Raw genomic sequence first — 12,653 nt, forward strand, 5'->3', positions numbered from 1 at the left:
GAGGCTGGTTGCTCCTGAGTCTCACTTCCGCACGGGTCAACCCACCTTAGGTCTTGCCTGGGCTTCCACTACGGGCTCGGAGCGTGATCCAGGTACCCTGCGGGGTCATCCACGTCTAGAATTCGGTCCACACGAAGCCAAACCTTGGGGGTGGGGGAGTGGGGGGGCAAGATTAGCTTAAGTGGGAACTACCTGTAATGCACCGTCAAGGACGTCTGACCACCTCAGCCTGCATGCTACGCCGCAGGGAAAGTACTCCCTCAGGCTGGAGTGGAATCCTACGGGCACCCAGCACCCATCCTCCTGGCTCCTAACATCCTCAGGGTTGGGGCTTAGTTCTGCTGAGACTGGGGAGGGGTTGTCATACTGCAGACAGGATCTCCCAGTGGGTCCCTATCAGCATTAAAAAAGCAGAATAGCCTGGGTGGCTCAGTCAGTTAAGCGTCCCCCTTCGGCTCAGGTCATGAAGGGGGTCCTGGGATCCAGCAGCAGGTGGGGCTCCCGGCTCCCTGCTCCCTGCTGAGCCTATTTCTCCCTCTCCCTCTGCTGCTCCCCCTGAGCTCGCTCTCTCAAACGGATATATAAAATCTTAAGGAAAAAAGGCAGAACAGCAAATATCAAAGTGCAGTGATCACGGAAGATCAGAAAGTGTTGGTAAACGTGTTTCAACTTTTCCTAAAGGTGCCCAGGAGCGTAGTAAAATGTAATTCTTCCCGTACTTCAAGTCAAAGGTAGTTTGAAAACCTCCGCTAGGCTAGTCATTTCCATGGCACTGGTGATGGTTTCTCGAGAAATTGGCTGGAAAGTTCCTCTTCACCTCCAACGAAAACTAGCCTCCTCAGAGCCACCGCATGTTGCTTTCCCCCACCCCCAGGGCCTGCCACATCCTCTGCCACAGGGCGGTTGTCAGGAGATGGGCACAGCACCCACATGGTTCCAGGTCTCCTTTCCCAGTCAGGCTTCCTCGTGCTCTGTGATTTCTGTACCTCCACCATCCCAACACGCATCTGTGGACACAGTTCAGGCTAGTAGCATCCCCTTTTTTTAAGGCACTGCCAGCACTGGACACAGAATTTACCCAATTATACTCAGGCTTCTGTCTGCAGCCAGGATCTCTGTCCTGAACTCCAGATGGCCTCTACATTTCTACCAGGCTGTCTTGTCCAACAGGCATCTCCTACCCAACATGCCCTACACTAAGCTCCTAATGTTGCCTCTCTTCCTCCCCAAAATGGGTTCCTCCTGTGTGAGCTTTCTCCATCTCATTTAAAGGCAAGTTCTTCTTCAAGCTGCTTAACTACTTGCTTTCATTTCCTCACCTCTGACCCACTAGCAAATCCATAATCTGACCATTGACCACCTCCCAGTGGAGGGGGTGGGGTCACTATCTGCACCCTCTTTCTCCTGGTTACTCCCAAGTTCCTCCTAACTGCTTGCTGCCTCTGCTTCCACCTCAGCTGTCTTGCAATCTGTTCTCAACTCAGCAACCAGAGTCTTTCAAACCCAGTTAAGATCTTGGCACTCCTTTGCTCGAAACCCTCCAAACGTTCCCTGTCTCATTCAGAATAGGAGCCAAAGACTTACAGTGGTGTACAAAGCCCTGTGTCATCCTCACCCCACCGCATTCTCCAGGGCTCTCCCCTCCTTATTCTACTCCAGGCACACCCCTAACAACTCCTCTTAGGACCTTTGTCCTGGCTCCTCCCTCTGCCTGGGGCACTCTTCTCCCAACTAGCCACACGATGGAGTCCCTTGCTTCCTTCAGATCCTTGCTCAAAGATAACCTTCTTGAAGAATCTGAATTTCCACCCATATTCCCCCTTACCCTGAGAAATTTTTTTCAAAGCACTCATCACCTTTGTTGTGGTTTTACATTACTGCTTGAAATCCCCCACCTGCCCCCAGCACCAAGAATGTTCACTGAGGGATTTTTGTGGATTCCGCTAGTGGCCCAAACCTTTTGAACAGTGCCTGGTATTTGACAGACCCTCAGCAAGTACTGGCTACACGAATGAATGAATGAATGAATGAACGAACGAAACCCAAGAGTCATGGAATACTAACGGCTCATGTCAGCTAACTTTTCTGTATCAACTTTGATCTAGTAAAGAGTTCCCCCCAAACCTCAAACTATGCAATTAACATTTTCTTTTTTTTTTAATTAAAGATATTTATTTATTTATTTATTTGATAGACAGAGAGAGATCACAAGTAGGCAGAGAGAGAGGGGGAAGCAGGCTCCCCGCTGAGCAGAGAGCCCGATGTAGGGCTCGATCCCAGGATCCTGAGACCATGACCTGAGCTAAAGGCAGAGGCTTAAACCACTGAGCCACCCAGGCACGCCTGCAATTAACATTTTCAACCTAAGCACAGGACTTCATATTGATCTCCTTTAAATCTGCTAGTTCTGATCTGGATTTCATTCTATTAAGGCCATTTTGAGTATTTATTTTATTATCATAGAATTTGACTTCCCTTCCCAGTTTTGAATCATCAGTAAATTTGGTAATCATTTCTTAGCCTTAATTCGAGTCACTGATAAAAAATATTGGGTGTCAGGGTGCCTGGCTGGCTCAGTCAGTAGAGCGGTGAAGCTCCTGATCTTGGGGTTGCGAGTTCAATCCCCACACTCGGTAAGAGACTTCTTAAAAATAAAATCTTTAAAAAACAAAACAACAACAAAAAAACCCTAGGTGAGCAGACCTAGTATCCACTTTCCAATAAAAGGTACCACGTCTCCTTGGGGAAGGCAAGCCTGGAACACTTTGTTGAGCCAGAAAGCAAGGAAGTAATTAAAGACCAATGGGGTCACATCAAAAGGACATAGGCCCAGCTTGATGACTAAACTTGAGATAATCGGAGATTCAAAAAGCATACTGAAGTAATGGGTTCTAATGCATCAAAATAAAGCAATCCATTAGTCTGCACTGAAACTCAGGAAAACATACAGAGAGAAAGAAAAGAGGTAAAAAAGAAGCTTTTTATAGAAGAATTGTGTCTGATAAATGTAGAAGAAAGAGTAGACCTCAGAAAGTCTGGATTCCAACAAGGGTAACCAGTGGATGCTAAACTGTGTATGAACCGGGGCACCTGAGTGGCTCAGTGGATTAGGCCTTTGCCTTCGGCTCAGGCCATGATCTCAGGGTCCTGGGATTGAGTCCTGCATTGGGCTCTCTGCTCGGCAGGGAGCCTGCTTCCTCCACTCTCTCTCTCTCTCTACCTGCCTCTTCGCATACTTGTGATCTCTGTCAAATAAATAAAGTCTTAAAAAAAAAAAATAAAAAATAGGGGCACCTGGGTGGGCTCAGTGGGTTAAGCCACTGCCTTCGGCTCAGGTTATGATCTCAGGGTCCTGGGATCGAGTCCCGCATCGGGCTCTCTGCTCAGCAGCGAGCCTGCTTCCTCTGCCTGCCTCTTCCTACCTGTGATCTCTGTCTAATAAATAAATAAAATCTTTTAAAAAAATTAAAAATAATAATAAACCGTATATGAACAAGGCCTCAAAGTTTGTCCTACAAGTGACTTACTAATGACCAAAAGGAAAATGTATCTCTGGGGAAGAACTCCAGCAGCCACCACCTTAACCAAGTGGTCCAAAGGAGCATCACAAGGAGCACCCCAGTAGCTCAGTCAGTTAAGCTTCTGCCTTTGGCTCAGGTCACCATCCCAGGGTCCTTAGATCGAGCCCTGTGTGGGGCTCTCCCTGCTTGGCAGGGAGTCTCCTTCTTCCTCTCTTTCTCTCAAATAACCAAATGAAATCTTAAAATAATAATAATAATAATAATAATAATAAAGTAGCATTACCAGTAATACGACTGCCTGATGCATTTAGCTCCTGGTATGATGCAATTATGAAACACACAACATCGGTCCTTGGAGCACTTCTGGCGAAAGTGTTTAACCCAGATCTAACGATAAAGACACAGATACCTCCAGCATTCTGTAAAGGCAGCTAGCCTGGACTCATCACAATGCTCAATCCCATAAAAGATAAAAAAGACAAGGGGACTATTTTAGGTCAAGAAACGAAAGAGACATGATCATCAGATGAAATATGTGAACACCGATAGAATCTTGAAAGGAAAGAAAAGCAAGCCTTTCAGAATTGGGGAAAATGTTGCCAGCCCTGTGCCCCAGGTATCGTGGCCCCAGGTATCAGGTATGTGGCGCTAGGGCTCATTTTCTTTGGTATGCTAATGGCACTGTGGTTTTAGGGGAATGTTCTCATCCTTCAGGGATGCCTGCTGAAGTCTGTGGAAGTGAAGCTGTCTGGTCTGCAACCTACTTACAAATGATTCAGCAAAAATAAGTGCGTGTGTGTGTGTGTGTGTGTGTGTGTTAGGGTGTGACTGTCACCAAATTTTAACAATCAGTTGATATAGAAAAGTTCCAGGTGTTTTCTAGGAGTGTTCTCTAAGTTTTGGGTGGGGGGGGGGTTGGGTAAGACGGGGGCCAAAAGCAAAGCCCAGGGCCACTAGAGACCTCTACCAGGGTAGGAACTGATCAATCTTCTTTGTATGTTAGACCACCAGCTACATGTCCTTTGACCTGCACTCCTGAAGCCCACATTTCTCCATATCGTCCACAAGAATATTAGGAAGCAAGTGCAAGAAATCTTGTTGGAATCAAGTTGCTAGCTCCGCATTTCCTTTCCGCCTCTGCACACCGTTCTCACCCGGGAAGGTGCCTGGGGAGTGGCACGTGCTCGGTCATCGGCGGTGCAGAGCCCGGCTCTCTCCATCGACCAGCTCCCCAAACGGCGGCAGGGCTGGCCGTGCCCTCATGTCTTGGCAACACTCAGGTTGTCTGGCCGCTCTCTGCTTATCCCCGAGGAGAGGAGGCAGCGGCTGGGGCGGCCTCGCCTGGTGGTTAATTATACCCCTTTCACGGCTGCTCGAACGCTTCAAGTATGTCTTACGCCAAATGGGTAGTGAGCGTCTTGGGGACAGTGACTAGTCGTATCTCCGGAACCCCTGCTGCCCAGTGCGGTACTCTGGCAGGGCTGACAGAAGGAGGGCCCCGACTGCTGGCCCGGAGGAGTACCCTCCCACCCACGCCCCCCGCATAGCATTTTCAGCCCTCGTGGGCTCCTCGGTCTTCCGCTGGCGTGTCATTTGTTCTCCCCAGACTGGAAAAACACAAGAGGATGACTGGCTACGAGAAACCTCATTTGAGCTCACTTCCTGTGGGCTAACGCATGGTTCCCAAGCCAACGCTGTGTCTCCTGCTCCCCTTTGCCACTCTTGGATGTCAGCAAGTCTCTCTGAGCCAGAACATCGGGGTCTATAAAGAGCTCAGGGGCAGGGCGCCTGGGTGGCTCAGTGGGTTAAGCCGCTGCCTTCGGCTCAGGTCATGATCTCGGGGTCCTGGGATCGAGTCCTGCATCGGGCTCTCTGCTCAGCAGGGAGCCTGCTTCCCTCTCTCTCTCTCTGCCTGCCTCTCCGACTACTTGTGATTTCTCTCTGTCAAATAAATAAATAAATACATCTTAAAAAAAAAAAAAAAAAGAGCTCAGGGGCAGCATAAAAAGAGAAAAGCAACGGTCTGTGCCCCCAGCCAGCAAGATGAAGTCGTCAAGCCTGGCCCTCTCTTTCCCCGTCCACGATGACACAGTCTTGCCCTTCCCATCCTGCCCCGGGGCCCTTCTCTCTCTCTCTCCATCTCTCCTTCCCAAGTCTCTTATTTTCTCTCCCTCTCTCTGGCACACAGACACACACACACATATAAGACAAAAACACATGAATAAGAGGTAAAATGTACAGAAAGGGGCCAAATGAAACTTCGTGATGGTGAGAGATGTTTGGACGAGATGCCTAGGATGGCAGAGAAGGAAACTTTAGGGATCACCAGAATATTCTCTATCTTGATCTGGGTGTTGGTTTCAGAAGTGTGTACAAATGCTAACAGGTTTGGAGCTGTACACTTAAGATCTGTGCATTTTCCTGTATGTAGATTCATATTTTATATCTGTCATCATGGGAAAAACAAAAAACAAAGAAGCCAAAAGTTAAAAAAAAAAAAAAGAACAACAGAAACACCTCACCTGTAGGATCAGGTGGGAGAAGAACTATAGGGGCACCTGGGTGGCTCAGCTGATTAATTGTCTGACTCTGGATTTTGGCTCTGGTCATTATCTGAGGGATAATAATCACGAGATCGAGTCCTGAGTCTGGCTCCAGGCTCAGCACAGAATCTGCAGGGGACGCTCTCTCTCCCCCTCTGCCCTTCCCCCCATTCACACTCTATCTAGATAAAAATCTTATTTTGTTGTTGTTTTTTTAACATTTTATTCACTTGAGGGGTGCCTGGGTGGCTCAGTGGGTTAAGCCTCTGCCTTCGACTTGGGTCATGATCCCAGGGTTCTGGGATCGAGCCCCGCGTCGGGCTCTCTGCTCAGCGGGGAGCCTGCTTCCCTTCCTCTCTCTCTGCCTGTATATCTGCCTACTTGTGATTTCTGTCTGTCAAATAAATAAATAAAATCTTAAAAAAAAAATTTATTCACTCGAGAGAGAGGGCATGAGCAGGGGGAGGTGCAAAAGGAGAGGGAGAAGCAGACTCCCAGCTGAGCCAGGAGCCTGACATCGGGGCTTGATCCCAGGACCCAGAGATCATGACCCGAGCCAAAGGCAGATGCTTAACCATCTGAGGCACCCAGGACCCCAAGATAAATAAAGTCTTTAAAAAAACACACACACACACACAAAAAAAACATCTACAGAAGAGGAAGAAAATGAAGAGAAGAGGCTAGAAGAGAAAAAAGAAAAAAAAGGGAAGCAAGGGCAAAAATATAAAGCAAACAAACTCGTGCATCCACTGCCTCTCTAGCCTGCTTAGCACAAAGGAGAACGGCAGCGGACCTGGGCACAGGGCAGATGCTGGCAGTGGCATGGTCAGGACACAGCCAGCTTCCCAAGGAATCAATATTCATTAATCATCTATAGGTACAGGCTCTGGCCAGGTGCAGGCTGGCCCGTCCTTGGGCACGGACGGCTCAGGCCGGACGCCCCCAGCCAGGCCTGCCCGCTTTCATTCCCACCCAGGGCAACCTTGCTTTCCAGCTCCCACAATTCTACCCCGGGAGTCACTGCTTTGTTTGTTGGCCCTGGGGGAGGGGCCTCCTGCCAAGCCTAGTGGAGCCTGAACCCAGAGGTCCTATCTACCCCCTCCGCGCCCCCACCTCCCCCAAGTGGCACCGGGCTCCTCCCCGTCCCCGGCTCTGCTGGCAGGCTGCCTGGTCAGGCCTCAGACACACACTGGCTGCGGCCCAGCTCCCAGGGCCTTGGCCCCCTGCCACCATCCCCTTGTAGCCCCGGGCCCTCCTCTGATGCCAACCTGCAGCTGCAGCTCCCCCACCCCATCCCCTGGCCGGGGCACTGCTGGTGTCTCCTCCCCCGGGGCTGGGCAGCGGCTGGGCTTCGGCATCGATACATTTTGATGAGGAAGCGACACCAGCTGGCACACCCTGTGTGTGCTTTTAAATCAGCCAATGACTTCCAGATCCTGGGGGCTGGGAGCTTCCTGGGGCAGCGCCCTCCACTCACGGGGCCAGCACCAACATGGCCTTCAGGCCTCATAGGCAGCTTTTCACCAGAGTCTGGCAATACGTGAAATGGTCTCATCTCCGACCCCCACTCTGTTCTGAGCCCTCCCCCGGGCCCAGGGTTTCTGGCTCTGGCAGGTGGTAGCATCCAGGGACAAAGCACGCCAATTCTTCTGCTCAAACTATCTTAGCACCATCCGTTACTTGTGGGCTGTGAGCCAGCCACATGATGTCCCTGGGCCTCAAGCTTCCTCATCTGTGAGATGGGAACACCAGCAGTCCTTCCATGGGCTGAGCAGAACAGAGAAGAGCCCCCGACATCCGAGGACTGGCGGTGAGGCCCTCCGTGAGCACGCCCCGAGCTGGCCTCCCCTATCTGCAAGTTGCCACGACCTGACCTCAGTAACTCTTAGCCGTCTTATGTGCCCAGCCCCAGGACCCCCTTTTGGCCTCTTCCCTCGGGTTCAGCTGCCCCCTGCAAGCCCGGTGCTGAGTCTGCGACTCTCCAGGGGAGAAGGAACCAGCCCGCCCAGCCCGGGCCCTGGCTGCGCCTGCTGTGGCCAATAGCCTGCCACCTGCTCCAGTGCCAGCCCTGCTGGGGCCTGTTGGGGCCTGAGTTGGCCACTCCCTGGGAGGGGATCCCCCTGCCCCACGGGGCTGTGGTGCAACCAGCAAGGCCCAACCTGTCCCAGGCCTGACAGGGTAGAACATGAAGTTACCACTGTCACTCCCCTGCCCCGAACACCAGTTTGGCGGGGGGTGGGGGGTGGGGGGGTGGCTGTCTGCCTGGGCCTGCAGGCCTGCTCACAGGGGGGACCTCGGGGGTCTGGGGAGTTGGTCTGGCTGATGCTTGGCACCTGCCACCCAGAAGAGGCACAGTGACTGCTCAGGGACTGTCCTTCTCTGATACCAGGACATCTGTCACGGGTGGGAGGCAGGTGTTCTAAGGATCTAGGAAAATTTGGGTTTCCATTTTGGCTTATCAAGCGTGAGGCCCTTCCCTTCCCAAGATCCCAAGAAATCAGCACTCCGTTTCCCCCTTTGCCACTAGGTTTTTCCTCCTTGAACCCCACTCTGAGCTGCTGACTCCTCGCCACTGCCCCATGAAGGGAAAGGTGGCCCAGGTTGGGGCCCCTCCTCCACCCATGAACTAACCTCCTTTCCAGAAGCCCAAGATGTCCCCTTCCCAAAGATGAGGGGCTCGCTGATCCCTATAGTTTCCTGGTCACCTCAGTCACCTGGGGGCTGCCACTCTTTCTCCCAGCGAGATGACCTTGCTCTTGGTTCCGGTGCTTCCTAGAGTGGGCCAAGGGTGCTGGGGGATCGCCAGGCAGTTTCCACGGACTTCCTGCCCCTCCAAAGACGGAATTTGGGCCCTGTTTGCTGTAGTGGAGGTAGGTGTCCCCACCTGCCACACCCGAAAGCAGTGGTATCAAGAGATAACACTCACAGAGCTGGCATGGTGACACCAAAGATCTGTGCTTGGACAATTATCTTGCACACCAGGCATCCTGGCCCAGGACTCCTGGCAGCACCACTGATGCCAGGGATGAAGCACTGAGCCTGAGGACACTATGAGGCTCCATGGGGGTCCCACTTGTTGCTAGAAGAGAAGGGGCTCTAAGGGGCCTGGGACTGGGCCCTGGACCACCCAGCTGCATAGGCAGAGCTCCAGCTCCCCCCTGCTGTAGTCTCTGCAGGGACCCCATAAACCCCCTGAATGAGAGCAGGCCCACCTTGCTGTTCCTAGCCTCTTCCTCTCTGAATTCTGCCTTAGTTCTCTCATGACAGTCTATACGCAACAAGGGTGGGCTTCAGGGGAGCCGTGAACCCTAAGAATGGTATATCGCCTCTGGTGAGAGAGATCAGAGCTTTCATCTGATTTCAAAAAGAACACTATTCCCTTCCCCCTATTTAAAAAAAAAAAAAAGGTGGGGCGCCTGGGTGGCTCAGTGGCTTAAGCCTCTGCCTTTGGCTGAGGTCATGATCTCAGGGTCTGGGATGCAACCGCACATCCGGTTCTCTGCTCAGCAGGGAGCCTGCTTCCCCCACCCCTGCCCCTCTCTGCCTGCTTCTCTGCCTACTTGTGATCTCTGTCAAATAAATAAATAAAATCTTAAATAGAAAAAAGGTAAAGAACCGTTTCTTGAAGGTGTGCTTATCTGCAGACACAGGTACCTTTCACAATTACCTTAGCAGGTAAAAAGAAGTATCTTATTTTGGAGTAGTTTTATAACCATGACATGAATCCCCTGGCAAACGATTTCTCTGAAAGCAAAGTTGACACCTGTAAGGCTATTACTGAATACTTACTCCTCATTGAGGCAGGCACTGTGATGAGCTTTTTCTTTTCTTTTTCTTTTTTAAGATTTTATTTCTTTATTTGACAGAGAGAGATCACAAGTAGGCAGAGAGGCAGGCAGAGAGAGAGGAGGAAGCAGGCTCCCTGTGGAGCAGACAGCCCAATGTGGGGCTCAATCCCAGGACCCTGAGATCATGACCTGAGCCAAAGGCAGAGGCTTAACCCACTGAGCCACCCAGGCGCCCCTGTGATGAGCTTTTTCTGTTCAATCGTTCATGGAATTCTCACGACAGATTATCATATCCCCACTCCCGAGATGAGAAACTGGGGCAGGGAGAGGTTCAGGGACCTCCTTAACGTCACACAAGTGGGAAGTCAGGAGCAGCACCAGAACCCGGATCTGACTCCAGAACCTAGAGTCAGAATTTGAAGCAGGGTTTTTGTCTGAACTTACAGCCATCCTCCTCTTGATCACATAAACTGCTGTCCCTTTCCTTACTTCCTTTCTCTTCTCCCCCCTTTTCCCTCCCTCTTTCCTTCCCTTCCTTCCTTTTTTCATCCCCTCAACAGACATTTCTTGTGCACATAGGACCTTGTAAGCCCTGCCGAAACAGAAGGAAACTGATAGGTCGCTGCCTTCATAGAGTTTACAGTTTATCAGGATCCCTAAAACTCTTCTTTCCAGAGAATCCCCACCCCGGTTCACATTTGTCTAGACACTTCCACTCACTCATTCCTTTGTCTCCCAACAAAGGTACCGGCCAGGGCCCCCTTGGCAGAGCCCCAGAAGTGCTCCCAGGCAGTGCAGGCTAGACTCATGCTGTTTTCAGCTGATTTCCGGAGCCCTTCCTCTGGGCTCCTGCTGCTCTGTGCTCAGATTTCCATTAAGGACCGCATTGTGCTCTAGTGAAATGCTCATTTACACATCACATCCCTCTCTGGCTGTCTCTTTTACAAGCTTCTTGAGTGTAGGGACCAGGCCTTGCCTAACACAGGTTTTTAATCTTCTGCCCCAGTCAGAGGTTGGAAACAGTGGGTACCCAGTAAATGTTTAATAAACGAATACGTGAGTTTTCTGCTCTAGTTGACTGGCTTGAATCATTTTCCAAATGATTCATTCAAGTGTTCCTTCCTGGATCTCTCTTCCCAACTCCCTCTTAACCTTTTCAAAGCAAAAGGCACCTTACTGATGTGGGAAGTCCCACTTCCCTGCTTTAGGGCAGCCAAAGGGTTTCTTGCTCAGTCTGAACAGATTTGTTGGCTTCAGAAGAAACGGTATTTTGGAGAGCTGCTGAATGTGCAGCTCCCGGGGATTTATTTAAGGCAGTCCTTTCAGATGCTACATTAAAGCAAGCCCCAAGGCACAGGACCTACGCACGAGGGAGAGCAGCTCTTTCAGCTCTCCCCAACGCTCCAGCCTCCATGGCCCATCTTCAGGTCACCTGTTGCCAGTGTCCCATCTTCAGATCACCTGACACCAAAAGCTTGAGCCCTAGGGTTGGTTGCTAGGGATCTTACCCAGACTTCCCTGAGCTTCAGTAAAATAACCACCAAAGGCAAAAGCCATAGCCTACAAGTCGGGTTACTAGCTTCAACCCACTGTCATCTTGGGAAGTAATTTAACTTCTCTGGGTCCAGTTTCTCTTATGAAAGTGAGAAGGTGTTACTAGGCAGATTACTAAACCTCTTCCAGTTCTTAAGCATCAACAAAAAAAACACAATTTTTAAAAACTTACACGCTTCCCCGTTCTTGTGGCATTTGACACTTAAAAGAATCCTGTGATTCGTAAGTCAAATTACCTACTCACAATCAGGTTCAGAAATGTGAGCAGAGGGTTGATGACCTTCCCGGGGGGGCGGGGGGCGGGGGGGTAGGTGCGGGGCTTCTGAGTCTTTTGGCAAGACCAGAACGACTCCAGAGCGGCCACTAGATTAGTCTCATTTCCAGGATCCCAATGTCTTTCCTTTCTAACCCCTACATCCACGTGTCACTCAGAAACAGCCAAGACAAAAGCCTAATTCAAAGGCCACACCACATTCCGAGGAAGGGCCCAGGCTTCTTCCAAATCCCAAATGATCTCCCTCCCGGGCCAGGATTCCTGACCCTCTCTCCATTCCGGATTTGGGAGTAGGGAGTTTAAGGCACCGCTAAAAGAACTCCGCGCAGGGGCCCCGGGTGGCCTAGGGAACGGGGGCCCAGCCTCCCGCGCTGCCATGGCAACCAGCTCCCCGAGTGGCTGGCGCCGGTGCCCATCAGAGCGCGCAGGTGGCGCCCTCTCGGGAGAGGGGCCCGGCGGGAAGCGGGGGCGGCGGCGGCCGCGGCTGCCTCGCCCTCGTCCGCCCCCTCCCGGGGCCGTGGCTCCCGGACGCCCTGCCCCCGCACCTACCTGCGAGGGTCACGGCCCCCGCGCGACCACAGCCCACGGCAGGGCCACCTCTGCGGCGCGGCTCCTCTTCCCGGACCGCCCCCAGGCTCGCCCCGCCTGCCTGGCGGGCCCGGCGCGCTCCCGGGGGACGCAGAGTGTCCCCGCGAACACCCTCCGTCGCGCGCGGCGTCCCCGGAAATGCGGGCTCGCGGCCAAGCCCCGCCCCGCCCCGCCCCTGTTTATGGGAACTGTCCGGTGGCGCCCGCGGGCTCGCCCGCCGCCCAGCGGGGCCTCGCCACTGCCACCAGCCCCGGGCGGCGGCGGTCACTCCGCGCTCGCGGCTGTGCCCGCCTCCCCGAGTCGGGACCTGGCCCCACGACGGCCGCGGGGTCTGCGGGGCTGCGCCCTCCCTGACCTTGGGAGGCCCGGCCTCGCGTGTCCTGGG

The 12,653-nt window shown here is 52.4% G+C and overlaps 1 protein-coding gene across 1 annotated transcript in view; it reads right to left on the reverse strand.

The window, feature by feature from the left end:
* Positions 1-12,418, reverse strand: part of SEMA4B (semaphorin 4B) — a 38,175-nt gene extending 25,757 nt beyond the window's left edge. The window contains exons 1-2 of the mRNA XM_045067266.1: positions 12,230-12,418; positions 46-143 (exon numbers count right to left, since the gene is read on the reverse strand). The gene's annotated coding sequence lies outside the window, so the exon portion shown is untranslated. The remainder of the gene's footprint in view (positions 1-45; positions 144-12,229) is intronic.
* Positions 12,419-12,653: the final 235 nt, after the last annotated feature.

Source organism: Mustela putorius, unplaced genomic scaffold (genome assembly GCF_011764305.1).
Source record: "Mustela putorius furo isolate JIRA1106 unplaced genomic scaffold, ASM1176430v1.1 tig00003875_pilon_pilon_pilon, whole genome shotgun sequence".
NCBI lineage: Eukaryota > Metazoa > Chordata > Mammalia > Carnivora > Mustelidae > Mustela > Mustela putorius.